Source organism: Lissotriton helveticus, chromosome 5_1 (genome assembly GCF_964261635.1).
Source record: "Lissotriton helveticus chromosome 5_1, aLisHel1.1, whole genome shotgun sequence".
In the NCBI taxonomy this organism is placed as follows: Eukaryota; Metazoa; Chordata; class Amphibia; order Caudata; family Salamandridae; genus Lissotriton; species Lissotriton helveticus.
The window spans coordinates 658,593,843-658,608,488 of record NC_136065.1 but is presented as its reverse complement, the minus strand read 5'-3'; positions in this window follow the sequence as shown (position 1 = coordinate 658,608,488).

The window sequence follows — 14,646 nt, the reverse complement described above, 5'->3', positions numbered from 1 at the left end:
TTTGGAAAAGTATAGAATGTAGGTCTGAAAGAGAGAGGCTAACCGTTGCCTGGTGTAAGCAGAGACAGCTCTATCTTCCTGACCTTGAAAATGTCCCTGACTGGGCAACGTCAAGAAAAACAACCCTTGTTTTTTTTTATAAGGGGCTTGACTCTGTAACAGATTAACTATTTGGTCATCTCCAACTAATCTCATCTCTGGAACCAGTTTCTCAAGCTCTTGATTGTTATGTCTCCTTACACTGGAGGTGTCAAATGATATGTATACACGCTTGACTATAAAGGGTCAGGGTAGTCAGGCAGAAGGATCTGATCCAGCCACTCTACTCTAGACCCCAGGACGTCGATCAACCACTGTCAAATAGAATTTTACTAAATCCCCAAAAGTACTAGTGTCACATGTCTGAAGTTCAGAGAAATTTCATCTTTTCTCCACAAGTTTCTTATAAAAAAATAACAGGCAAGTCCTATGAAAATGATGGCTAGATCCATTGGAGTCCTTGTACATATCCCTTCCATCAAATCCTGTGCACAGACCTTCTTGCTGAATCTGACTCTTTTCTCCAGTCTCGTAGGGAGGAAGAATCTATACCTCGAGAGGTGGAATTACGAAAGCCAGGATCGGCGCTGCGGTGCGGGGAGAAGCCCTTTGTACAGTGCTAACTGGTTTTAAGAAGAGTAATTATCTTGCTGAGGGAAGCTGCAAATTGGATTAAAGCACTGAGTTGCAGCTGAATGAGCTCCCCCTCCATTGCCCCACCTGGTGGGCGATAACAAAAAAGTGCAGGGGGAATGGGATTTTGGATTCCGCTTCACACTCATGGCTCTCCTTGTGTAGGAAATGATTTTTTTCCGCCAGAGAAGGCTGGCATGGAGTAGCAGGCAGTATCTACCCTAGGTGCATATCATCAGCTGCAGCTGTTCCGGAAACGCGATTCTCTCCTCTATCAGAGGGACGAGAAAAATAAATAAATAGGGAGTGTTTAGGCAAAGAAGTAGGGATTCGACTTTATGGTATATACATGATATAATGACATATGCACAGAACTCTAAGACGCTCACATGAATAAATAGCACAGTGTAAAAGGATAAAGAAAAATGCAGACTGCAGATGGGATATTATTAATCGGTACTTTAGTTCTTTTTCAAAATTCTGAAAAAGCACCCTTTTTAAAATGCATATTGGTCAACGACCTCAATGCTTATACAAGCTACTTCCGGGAAATATTAGTTAAGTTTTAAGGTTTGTATTTGTTACATGTACATTACACGAAAAAAGACGTGCAGCTATTGCTTGTTACAAATTACTTAGCACCAAACAGCTGCTAAGTTAAATTTAACGCAAATACCCCCACTAAAATAGAGTACTAAATGGTATTATAGTTTGGGTGCAAATCGCCTGTATTTGCTTATAAGATTCACCTGCAGCAAATAGAAGAATCAAATAACCCGCATACCCTCGCTGCAAACCTTGAAACAGGGAATAACATGTGCTATTAGTATGTTACTCTCCATTCCAAGTAGCCCTATTCATCATTAAGGTCAAATTACACATCCAGCGCTATTGGAAATTAGCATGCATCTAATATTCACCAGATTAGCTTCTAATATTCACCAGATTGTTACGCCCCCCCCCCATTGTTACTGGGTCCAAATAAATAATGCCCTGAGTTGCAACAACTCAAAATATGTCAAATAGCAGAAACTTTCGTTCTTATTCTCATTTTGTACGGGAGCTAGTTTGTGAAACATTATTTTAGTAGGATTTTGGATGGTGGTTGGAGCTTAATCTCCATCTGGGACTGATCTCAACCACAGCCTGCTCCTGAAATCTACCTCTATGAGATTAATGGCCTTGATGCTTCTTTCCAGCCCCTTGAGTCTCCATGAGCACTGTGTATCTTCATTACCATACTTATTCTAATCCTTGACACAGACACAGACCAGTCACATTAGCATTATCGTTCTGAAAAGGGACAGTCCTGTCTAGTCTAACATAGGTTTGTCTTGATTAGATTTATTTTTACAGTCCTGATACTGCAGTCTGGCTGGGAAGTGCAGGTACTCACCAGTCACACCAAGTCCACCTTTTTGAGATGTCCTCTATAGGAACAAGTTACTCACCTTCAGTAACAATATATCTGTAAGAAATTTAGGTTAGTTATAGATTCCTTCCCCTAGAATTACCCCCAGGCGTCAGACTAGATCCGGTAGGTTTTTCATCGGCAGTACCCCTGCGCGTCGGTAGGTGGTGTTGGTCGACTCCGCATCCGTCACCGCATCATAATCGCCGTGATGATGTAGCGGAAGTCACTTAGACGAGGCCCTCGTGCGCTGACGTCAGTTCTGTACACGACTTTCCGTGCCAGAAACGCAGAGCCATGGAAGACCCGGAGCACTGGTGCACAAAACTAGGGCCCTGAAAGGATGTCCTTAACCCTAGAAATCAGTTTGCAGAACAGGGAGGATTGGTGGGGCGGTAAGGAATCTATAACTGACCTATGTTTCTTACAGATATATAGTTACCGAAGGTAAGTAACTTGTTCATCTGAAAGAAACAGTTAGTTATAGATTCCTTACCTTAGAATAGATACCCCAGCAATACCAAGCCCAGAGTTCACACCAGAAAGTCCTGAAGGACAGAATGGACAAATAAACTGTCTCTCCAGCCTTGGCTGTTGAAGCAGTAGTGTCTTGTAAACATGTGCAGCGATGCCCACGTAGCTGCCTGACAGATTTCATTTAGGGGGACTCCCTGTCCCAAAGCAGTAGTAGCTGCCGTCACCCTTTTGGAATGGGCATGCAGCCCTACTGGAGGCTCCTTCTTTGCCAAAGAATAGCAGACCTTGATGCACAGAACAACCCACCTGGAAATGGTCCGTTTCTACATGGCCCGACCTTTCTTAGCGCCCGCGTAACCAACAAAGAGCTGGTCGTCCACCCGGAATTGTATGGTGCGATCCAAATAAAAGGAGAGAGCACGTTTTGGATCCAGACAGTGGAGCCTCACTTCTTCTTTTGAAGGATGCAGAAAGAAGGTGTGCAAAGTGATGGTTTGGCCAATATGAAAAGACGTGACCACCTTTGGAAGAAAGGAAGGTCGAGTTCTGAGGACGACCATGTCCAGATGACCAGCTAGAAAAGGAGGCTTGGAAGACAGAGTTTGTAGCTCACTCACCCTGCGCGCAGAGGTGATGCCACCAGAAAAGCCATTTTCAGAGTGAGGAGTCTGAGAGGACAGTTATGTAGCGGCTCAAAGGGAGTGCACATCAGATAAGTAAGAACCAAGTTCAAGTCCCACTGAGGCATTACGAAGGGAACAGGAGGAAAAAGATGAGTAATGCCTTTGAGAAATCTATTTACAACAGGGGACTTGAAAAGAGAAGGCTGATCAGGAAGGCTGAAATGGCCGCGAGGTAGCCCTTAAGAGTGCCAGAGCAGAGCCCTTCTGGGCCAAAGAAAGGAGGAACAAGAGAACCTCAGAAAGAGTGACAGAAAGGGGATCGACAGCCTTTGCTGTGCACCATGCCACAAATCTATTCCATCTACAGGCGTATACCGTCTTAGTGGAGGGACGCTTGGCTGCCAAGATTACATCACAGACTTCGGGAGGCAAGTCAAATGACGTCAACTGCCACCACTCAATCTCCACGCAAGGAGGTGGAGGCTGGACATGTTCAGGTGGAGGACCGTCCCCAGCTGCTGCGACAGAAGATCCTCCCGAAGAGGCAGTCGGATCGGAGATCGATGGCCATGTTGAGCAGCTTGGGATACCAGACTCTTCATGTCCAATCCGGAGCCACCAGGATGACTTGGGCCCGATCGCGCTTGATCTTTTTCAGCACTCTGGGCAGAAGTGATATAGGTGGAAAGGCGTATAGAAGACCACAACTTCACTCACGATGAAAAGCATCGCCTAGTGAGTGCCGCCTTGGAATTTCAGAATTGCTGACATTGCACGTTCTTTTCGATGGCAAATAGATCTTACCAAGGCTCTTCCCACTGTTAAAAGAGACCTTGCACCACCTCCGAGTGAAGACACCATTCGTGATCCATCATCCACCTGTGGCTGAGTTCATCCGCCATGGGGTTCAGTAAACCTGCCAGGTGTTGAACCACCAGGGAAATGCCCCGATGTTCCAGCCATGTCTAGAGATGGAGGGCCTCTTAACAGAGGGTCCATGACCCCACCGGCCTTGTTTGTTGCAGTACCACATGGCGGTGGTGTTGTCCGTGTACACTTGCACTACTCTTCCCCGGACAGAGGGAAGGAATGCTTTCAGTGCCAGACAGATTGCCCGGAGCTCCAAAAGGTTGATGTGGAGCTCGGACTCTGCCGGAGACCAGAGGCCTCTGATTTCCTCCTCTCCCATGTGGCTGCCCTATCCCAGAAGGGGTGCGTCTGTCACCACTGTGTGTTCCGGTTGGGGAAGGGAAAGGGATCTGCCATTAACAAAATCCTGGTTCGTGAGCCACCACTGCAATTGTCGTGCAGTGGCCTCCGAGATCTGGATGCAATCAGACACATTCCCCTGATGCCTACTGGAACTTCAGGTCCCACTGCAGATTCCGCATATGCCACCTGGCATGATCAACCAGCAGGATGCAGGAGGCCATGAGGCCCAGCAGCCTCAGGGTCATCCTGACCAAAATCCGGGATAGAGGCTGAAAGATCGGAATCATAGCCCGAATATCCCGGACTCGCTGTTCGGGAGGATAAATCCGAAACTGCGTTGTGTCCAGAACCGCTCCGCTGAAGAGGAGCTTCTGAGAGGGGGTCAGGTGCGACTTCGGCATGTTTATGGAGAACCCCAGCAAATGCAAGAGGTCGGCCGTAGTCTGGAGGTGGGAGACGACTACCTGGGGCGAGTTCGCTTTCTACAACCAGTCGTCGAGATAGGGGAAGACTGGAACCCCTGATCTGCACAGATGAGCTGCGACCACCGCCATCACTTTTGTGAACACCCGAGGGGCGCTGTTAAGGCCAAAGGGGAGCACTGTGAATTAAAAAGGGCTTGTGGCCTACCGTGAACCGTAGGTAACACCGGTGGGCCTGCAGGACGGGGATGTGAAAATAAGCGTCCTGCAAGTCCAATGCTACCATCAGTCTCCAGGATCGAAGGCAGACAGAACCTGAGCCTGGGTCAACATTTTAAACTCCTCCTTCCGAAGGAAGCAGTTGACGTCCCTGAGATCCAAGATAGGACGCGGGCCCTTGTCCTTCTTGAAGACCAGAAATTAGTGGGAATAGCAAACATGACCTACTTCTGGGGCAGGAACGCGCTCAATGGTTCCCTTGGCCAAGAGAGCCATAACTTCCTGTTGGAGAAGAGTCAGGTGATCCCCGATATGCAATGGTACTGGGGTGGCATGGCTGGAGGAATAGTCTCGAAGGTGTGTGAGTAGCCCCTTCGGACGATCTGCAAAACCCACCTGTCTGACGTGATGGTGCGCCAGTGGGGGAGGTGATGGCGAATCCTGCTGCCCACTGGCGTTTGATGGGCCTGAAAGGTCGGACTAGGAAGGTTTGGAGGCTGCTGCAGCGGGGGCGGTGGTGGACTCGCCCGCCTGCTGGCTGCCAGAAGCACGTCGGTGGTTCCCACGACTCCCTGCCCGTGCTGAGGTTAAACAGCTTGCACTTGCCTGTGGCTCTGAAAGTAACGTGTTGCGGCACCCCTTCTGTGGCCACGAAAGAGGCGAAAGGCAGACCGCGCAGGGTGTGTGGTGGAGAGGCCCAAGGACTTGGCTGTAGCCCGAGAGTCCTTGAAGCGCTCCAGCGCATTGTCTGCCTTGTCACCGAAAAGGCGACGGCCATCAAAGGGCATGTCCATCAAAGTGTTCTGGACATCCCCGGAAAAGCCAGTTGTTCTCAACCAGGCGTGACGGTGAATCGCCACCGACGTTGAAATGGTCCTACCCAGTGAGCCGGCAGTGTCCAGTTCACAGCGGATGGCGAACTTTGCTGCGTCTCTCCCCTCGGCAACAGCATGAGAGAGCACAGCCCAGGCCTCCTCCGAACACTGAGACAGCACTTACGCCACCATATCCCACACAGAGTAGGAACAATGGCGCAAGAGGCATGCAGTGTTCATCAACTGCAGGCCTAAGCTGGAGGAAGAAAGCAACTTCTTCCCAAGCTGATCCAGCTTCTGGGATTCCCTGTCTGGTGGTGCAGTAGGGAATGCGCTCTGGGACGTGGAGGCTTGGACTACCATGCTCTCAGGGGAGGGGTGTTGGGAGAGGAAAGTGGGGTCGCCTGGGGCCGGGCGGTGGCGTCGGGCAACCATCCTATCCACAGGAGCCCCTGTGTTGGGCCTGGACCAGGTACCCAAAAGGATGCCCGTGAGGACTTCATTAAACGGCAGCAGGGGCTCTGAAGAACTCGATGCCGGTTGAAGCACCTCTGTCAGGAGGTTAGTCCTGACTGCCACAGTAGGTAGCTCGAGGTGTAGGGCCTCGGCCGGCTAGACGCAACACCACTGCGTAACACACTCCCTCCTCCATAGCCATGGTAGGAGGAGACAACATGCCAAGGTCTGGTGAGGTGTCCAGACCACTGGCATCCCCCAGGTCCTCTCTCCAGTCCGGATTGTACTCCAGCAGGTAGTGAGAGGGTCTTCAGACCCCTCCCAGTCTTCCTCATCCTTCTCTGGCTGCCAAACTGGGTGAAAATGGCCAGGGTGGAATGCAGGCGCAAAAGTACCCATCTGCGCTGGATCAGGCATCGGTCAACGTCGGTCCGGCTCCATATCCACATCAGGGTGGAAGCCGGGGTCGACAGCGGCCAGATGTGGTGCCGGTGGAATCGGTGCTGGTGCTGGTGTAATAAGATTGACCGGTGCAGATCCGAATTCATGCCTGGATTCACGGGGGCCAAGCGGTGCCGAGGCTGGAGCAGCCGGTGTCGAAGGCCTAGGGCCCCCAGCCAAGTCCGTGTGGCCCGAAGGCGCACCTGCAGAGTCGGACTGCACAAAGATGGCATGCATTGCTTCGTAGAACTGACGAAGCTGGGCAGGGGTTACCTCTGGTCCTGGGAAGGGAGGGAAGGCCGGAGTCGACTCTGAAGGAGCATGCAGAGCTACGGGAGGGGCACCATCCGCACCCTTCGTCGCGTCGGCTTACGGCAAGTCGAAGAGTGACGATGCTTCTTCGACTTCTTCTAGTGCTTTGACTTACCTGACCCAGAGTGCGAAGACTTAGATGAGAAGTGATGATGGTTCCGCAGTCGGTCCCTCGACATCCTATGCGACCGGGACCTCGAACGACATGGAGCCGACTGCCGGGCCTCGAGTAGTTTTCGGGACCACTCCCGCAAAGGCTTCTGGGCCATGGTTTGGCAGACGGAGCATGACTTGGGATCATGGTAGCGTTCCAGGCAGTAGAGGCACATGCGGTGCGGATTCGTCACCGACATCAGTCGAGTACAGGAACCGCAGTCCTTGAAACCGGGCATCCCTCGTGCACCAGGAGTCGATGTAAAACTTGAAAAGAATTCGACAAAAGGCACAAAAAAGTCAGCCAAAAAGTGACTGGGGGTACCCCTCTCTCCAGATCTGCACTTGCTGGCACAGAAAAACAAAGAACAGAACTGACGTCAGCACGCGAGGGAGGCGTCTAAGTAACTTCCGCTATTCATCCCGGCGAGCAGGACGTCAACGACGGACACGGAATCAATCGATGCCACCTATCAATGCGCAGGGTTACTGCTGATGAAAAACTTTCAGGATCCAGTCTGACGCTTGGGGGTAATTCTAAGGTAAGGAATCTATACCTAACTGTTTCTTTCAGATAATTAAATAAATATCTGTGAGTCTTATCTTTAGGAGCGTGTAATTGCCCAAAAGAGTGAAAAGTGTTGGTGCAGAGGCTCTGCTGGTGGCATGCCGCTGTAGTGCGGGGGATCCGAAAAGAGCAGCAACTTAGCAAGAGAGAGCAGCCCATGGCTGTGACTATGCGCGGCCACAGGGCCTCTTGGAGGCCGCCATGAAAACGCGGACGCCACTGCAGGGAAGATGTGGTCCCCAGCGGGACTGCCCTGACCTCCCACTGAGGATCCCACATACCATAGCGTGCTGGACCCGGTTTCAGTAGCAGGGCTGATTGCAGGAAGAGGAGCTGAATCGGCAGCAGTGATGATGGGAGGACCTGTGGGCGAAGGGGAGGCTACGGGCCTCCCTCACAAGGTCATGACTGACAGAAGAGTTGAGGAGGCAATGGGCCCAGAAGAGTTTAAGCGCCGATGGGTGTGATGCGGATTAAAGGAATTGCATCCCTGCCCCCCTACTGATCCTTCTGCCCCCACAAAACCTTCAGGGACCCTGCAGACTAGGTACTTCTTGTGGCAGACTGGCTTCCCATGCGAAGTGAGGATGGCTGTGGCCTGGTCAGGGGCAGGCCTTGGAGTGTGTACTGAACATAACACCCCGAGTTGCGTGTTTCAGCAGGGCGGGGCTCCCAGACACCATGGGTTGGAGTGTACCATGTGTTTTGTTCCATTGGGGGCCTTATTGCAGTGAGGTGGCCCCCCACTGTCCATTTGTTGGAGGACACAGCTCGGGGGGCTCAGCTGAGCGGGTATTCACTGTTCTGGGCCCTGGGAGTTTGGCAGAGCGGTATTACCTTGGGACTGAGTAGGCGACAGACACACTGCCGGATAATACATTGGTGCTGGTCCAGGGACTGGGCTGCCACGGGGCTGCTACTCTCTGTTCCTGGTGGCCTTGTTGGACAGGGCAATCATCCTTTAGAGTGCCCCTCTCGTGTCGCCTGTGATTTGGAGACCTGACTGTTCGTGCCATCCCATTGTGACTGTGGTGGGGTCTGGCAGGTCTCCTGGAGAGTGGACACCTTCGACAGACATAGGGGGATTCTGCTGCCAGCAAGGCAAGATGGCCAAAGGATAAAGAGCCAGTAAGCACCAAACAAAGCACCCAATTCACCGGTATGAGTGCCCAATCACAGTGTGGTTACGAGAGCAGTCTCCGGGTGGTATCATGGAATGTTAAACGATTTGTTAGACATAGTCAAGAGGGGAGCCGTCCTCAACAGGCCACGCGAATAGGGGAAGATGTCTTTCTGTTACAGGAGACCCATCTTAATGGGAATAAGGACCCATGTCTGGCCCGATATGGATACGTGCAAGTTTACCATGCAGGGTTTTGAGGGGGTTCGTGGGGCACCAGCATACTGGACTCAAATATAATCCCGTTCCACCACACTAAGACATGGCCAGATAGATATGGTCGATACATTGCCATGAAGGGTATTCTCTATGGCGAGACCCTTACATTCTTGTGTATATCCCCCTCCCCCATTTGTACACTCCTACTTTGACCTAAGTACAGGGCTATAGAAAGACCTTCCGGGTGGCCTTACCGTGCTGGGGGGTGACTGGAATGGAGTGGCGCCCCCAGAGATCGATAGGTGGTACCAGTCAGGAAGGTCCCCAAATTGAGGCTGCCCATTTCTCCTCATTTATTGGGTTTGACAGATGTTTGGCAAGCCCATCATGCACTACATGGGGGCAACACATTATTTTCATACACACACAGGTCCTACTCCCGCCTTGATTACCTTTTAAATCCACACTCATATATACATAGGCTAGCAGACATTACAGTACTGCTGAGAGGATTATCTGAGCCGAAGCACTCGGGCTCTGAATGGGGACAGGGCACCAAGCCTACCACTGGCCTCTCTAGCCGTGGACCTTTCAGAGCCTAAAATACTTTGAAAATATGGAGTGCTTCATCGATGACTATTACACACATAACGTGGGTTTTGTGCAGTCCTCGGTGATGCTGTGGGAGGCATTGAAGCCCAAATTGGGGGAGGGCAGACATTAGCTTTTGTACAGGAGGGCGCCCGCACAGCACGCAAGAGTTGACCAAGCTTGAGGCCCAGATCAAGGACCTGGAAGAGAGGGGTTGCGGTGGGCATGGTCTGGTCAAGCACCAATATCGTCAGCTCTTATGAGATGAGGCCAAGTTGGCCTGGTGGAGGTCTCAAAGCCACATTTATCAATTGGGGGACAAGTCAAGCCAAATGCTTTATAGATTGCGTTGGGGTTTTTCCTACTCACCCCCTTTTCCGACAGTAAAAGAAGGGCCAGGTGCTTTTCTTACATACCTGGAGGTAATGGCGAACAGATTCACCACATATTTTGAGGAAATATACACTAGGAGAGAGGTACGAACCACAGCACAGAAAGAGGAATTTGTAAAGGTGACACCCCTCAAGACCCTGTCCCCAACCGATCTTGTATCCTTGTATGCTGAGCTCACTCTTGATGGTCTCTATGTGGCATTGGCAGGAATGAATACAGGCAAGGTCCCTGGGTCCAATGGCCTTCCGAGCAAGTTTTTTAAAACATATATGCCAAAGCCCCCAGACCACCTACTGTGTGTGATCCAATCAGGGATGGCCCCTACCGTGCTGCCCCCAGACTGGGGCCATGCCAAGATTGTGGAGTTCCCGAAGCTGGGCCGCCCGGCAGATGAACATTTGTCTTATTGCCTACTCTCTCTGCTCAACCTGGAGATTAAAATTCTAGCAAATAGGATGATAAGTCATATTTCAGATTTGGTACTCCTGGACCAGGCCGGCTTCATGCCTCATAAGGCGACCTGTCATAATATCCCAGTAGCAAGTGTTTGTGAGAGAAACACACTATATATGTAAAACACTTATAACCAATTAAGCGAGAGAAAAAGAATTGTAATAAACACACTGTTATTTAATCACACTGTGTTTCATTATACACATTACATTTCAGATACAGTGCCAGAGGTGCCCCAAGAGAGTGAGAGAGTGAATATAAGATAAAATATGTACAGCATTGTCGCAATTGTAAACAAGGAGAATGTTCATTAACATCACCACTATAATTCCTTTCTTGGCATCAAAGGAGCCAAATGCTATGAGCACCAACAATGTTCAAAACACATTCAGACCTAAACCATGCTACATGCGCTACAATCAATGTTCTATATTTGGAAGGCGCAAGCTGGTTGGGGGGAAGACAGTTGTCGACGTTTCAACCCCAAATGATGTGGTAGGTATCAATGCGACCTTAAAGCGGGGTCTTCATCAGGACAGTGATCGTGTGGGGAAAGTGAAAGGGCATGGGAAACCTAAAACAATAGAGACGACGATAGTGATTATTTGGAAAAAACGCAAATGGAATTAGAGTCTATTCAGGGATAAAACAAGGTAAATACCGTGAAAATAATGTTGGGCCATCCGGCTCCAAGCTTGGTGGAAGTCTGTAAAAAATTACAAAGAGGGTGGGGCCATTTTATGCTCGAGAACGTTCGAATCGGAATTAAATTGCCAAAAATGGCCTCAAAAGCTCAAACGACTTACAATATGAGGATCGAGGCGGTCCAATCAATGTAACCATGCGATCCGTACTGCCTCGTGGGTCAGAAGTACTCTAAAAGACATTTAAAAACAGGAGGAGGCAGCATTAGTACCTGGTTACGGATAGCTGCACACAGTATGGATCTGCAGTTACCATCTATACTTACATGAGGTTTGACTTGTGTCCGTATGGTCACGGACGGGATCGGGGCAGCAAATGAAACCGCAGCCGCGGTATGGAATGCCTGAAATGACATGAGGTACAAAAGGGGGTGGTGATGGACGGAGCATCTGAACCAATCAAACACTCACACCCAGTCAAAAGATCTGGATTTGATCCATCACCATTCTTTAGCCCACTCTGCCACCCCAGTTCAGACACCCCCTTTTGTACTGCTTTGGCCGCCATAAGTGTGGCAGGGTATGCTCAGACGTGAGTCCCTTGCTCACTTTGCCACTGGATTCAAGCAGGCCGGGCTGAAGACGGCTGGAATGCCAGAAACCGGTTCTCGGAAGCTTGTTTCCGGTCCAGGGAAGGCATGGCTTGGCAGTTTGGGCTGGACTGTTCCCTTGAGGCACAGGGTCAGACTGATTTGCATATAGCCATGTCTGAACTGGGGTGGCAGAGTGGGCTAAAGAAAGGTGATGGATCAAACCCAGATCTTTTGACTGGGTGTGAGTGTTTGATTGGTTCAGATGCTCCGTCCATCACCACCCCCTTTTGTACTGCTTTGACCGCCATAAGTGTGGCAGGGTATGCTCAGACGTGAGTCCCTTGCTCACTTTGCCACTGGATTCAAGCAAGCCGGGCTGAAGATGGCTGGAATGCCAGAAACCGGTCCTCAGAAGCTTGTTTCCGGTCCAGGGAAGGCATGGCTTGGCAGTTCGGGCTGGACTGTTCCCAAGAGGCACAGGGTCAGACTGATTTGCATATAGCCATGTCTGAACTGGGGTGGCAGAGTGGGCTTAAGAACGGTGATGGATCAAACCCAGATCTTTTGACTGGGTGTGACTGTTTGATTGGTTCAGATGCTCCGTCCATCACCACCCCCTTTTGTACTGAAATGACATGAGGGCACGAAGTAATGAAAGCGCGGTACGTATGGGGACAGACTACCCCAACGCACCAGTCTATTCTATTGTTACCTTGGAGAGAAGCCGCCTCCAATCAATGGAGGGGTCAGGCTGGTATGCTGAGTGAATCTGCAAACGCTTTACTCAGGGGCCGCGATGTTTATAAAGAGCCGCGTGCATGTAGACTAACGCGAGATGCGTTAGAGTGACCATAGTAGAAAGACTCAGTGGGTACCGCACACATACGCGTCTGCTAACGTTGGATGCGTGGGTATAGTAAGTATAGAAAGACTACTACTACTTACTGAACCCTCAAATAATGTACTCGTATTAAACTAACATGTTGATGATGGCGCTATTTACCAAAATATTGTCGTTTGGGTACAACCACCTGATGGTATGGCGGGAGCGCACCTTTTTACTATTAGTGTGAAGCATCTATTATCAATTGAAGTTATTACACACTCATAACGATGTGAGATACAATCCAACCAGCACTACTCAGAAATTGCATTCGATGCTAAGTTTGTAGAGGCGCGCACCTCTCGAACATGAGGTTGAAGCGACCCAAATCAGGTGTTGTCTTTAAACCAAAGTGGAATACCATGCTTGAGTTCTGAGGGCACGCACCTCTCGAACATGAGGGCGAGGCGCCCCAAGTCATGTCTGGGTTGTGGTGCAAATGGTGGCACATGAAACACAGTTGTATTCAAAGACCTCTATACACAATGCTAACAAACAGTAATTGATTGTGAAACAGTTACCACTCTGACACAAGGGTACAATTGTCTGACATCATATGTAAACAGGTATAGGTCACAATACCACATGATAGAGAGGTTAAAGGAAGAATTGGTGTATGTGATCAATGTAGTTATCTGGACAGGGCCGCTAATTGGGCATGACTGCTGTCCAGCTCATTCAGGCCGTGATTGATGGAGTCGAAGAACGACATCCATTTTGACTCTCGGATGTCCAGGATCATGCATATGTCCCCACCTCTGGGTCCCAAGGATACTTTCTCAAGGACAGTCCATTTAAGAGTGTCAGGAGTATGCCTTCATTTCTTACAATGGTCTACCATTGGGGCTCCTGTGACTTCACAGCAGATACGGCTACCATGTTGTAAGATTCTTGCCTTGACTTTTTGCTGAGTCTGGCCAACATTTAACAAATTGCATGGGCACTGGATCACATATATTACGCTCGTGCTATTGCAATTTGTATAGGATTTCAGAACAATTTTACGTTGGTTGTGTTAAAAAATCTTACATTGAATCGTTGATACACAGGCTTTGCATGATCCACATCTGTGGTGTCCGCGTATGGGCGGAAGGTTCCATATAGAAAGTATATTCACTGGTTCCGGTGGGTCCAGGAAGGAGTGGGCTACCTGGTCTCTTATGTTCTTTGCTCTTCTGTATGAATGAAGGGGGAGGTCATTCTGCTCGATGTCATCTGAGACGAGGCCCCAGTTCTTATTCACAATCTTTTTGATGGCATTACTCTTGGTAGAGGAGGTTGTGACACAGATCATCCTTTCGCAAGTAGAGTAGTTTCTTTCCTTTGGTTGTAGTAGATTTTCCCTTGGGCTATACCATGCCCGTTTGCGTGCATGCTTGATCAATCTCGCTGGGTAGCCCCGTGTTAAAAGGCCTTTCCAAAGGAAAGAAAGGACTCTACTTGCGAAAGGATGATCTGTGTCACGACCTTCTCTACCAGGAGTAATGCCATCAAAAAGATTGTGAATAAGCACTGGGGCCTCGTCTCAGATGACATAGAGCAGAACGCCCTTCCCCTTCATTCATACAGAAGAGCAAAGAACATCAGAGACCAGGTAGTCCACTCCTTCCTGGACCCACTGGAACCAGTGAATATACTTTCTATATGGAACCTTCCGCCCATACTCGGACACCACAGATGTGGATCATGCAAAGCCTGTGCATCAACGATTCAATATAAGATTTTTGAACACAACCAATGTAAAATTGTTCTGAAATCCTATACAAATTGCAATAGCACATGCGTAATATATGTGATCCAGTGCCCGTGCAATTTGTTATATGTTGGCCAGACTCAGCAAAAAGTCAAGGCAAGAATCTTACAACATGGTAGCCAGATCCGCTGTGAAGTCACAGGGCCCCAATGGTAGACATTGTAAGAAATTAGGGCATACTCCTGACACTCTTAAATGGACTGTCCTTGAGAAAGT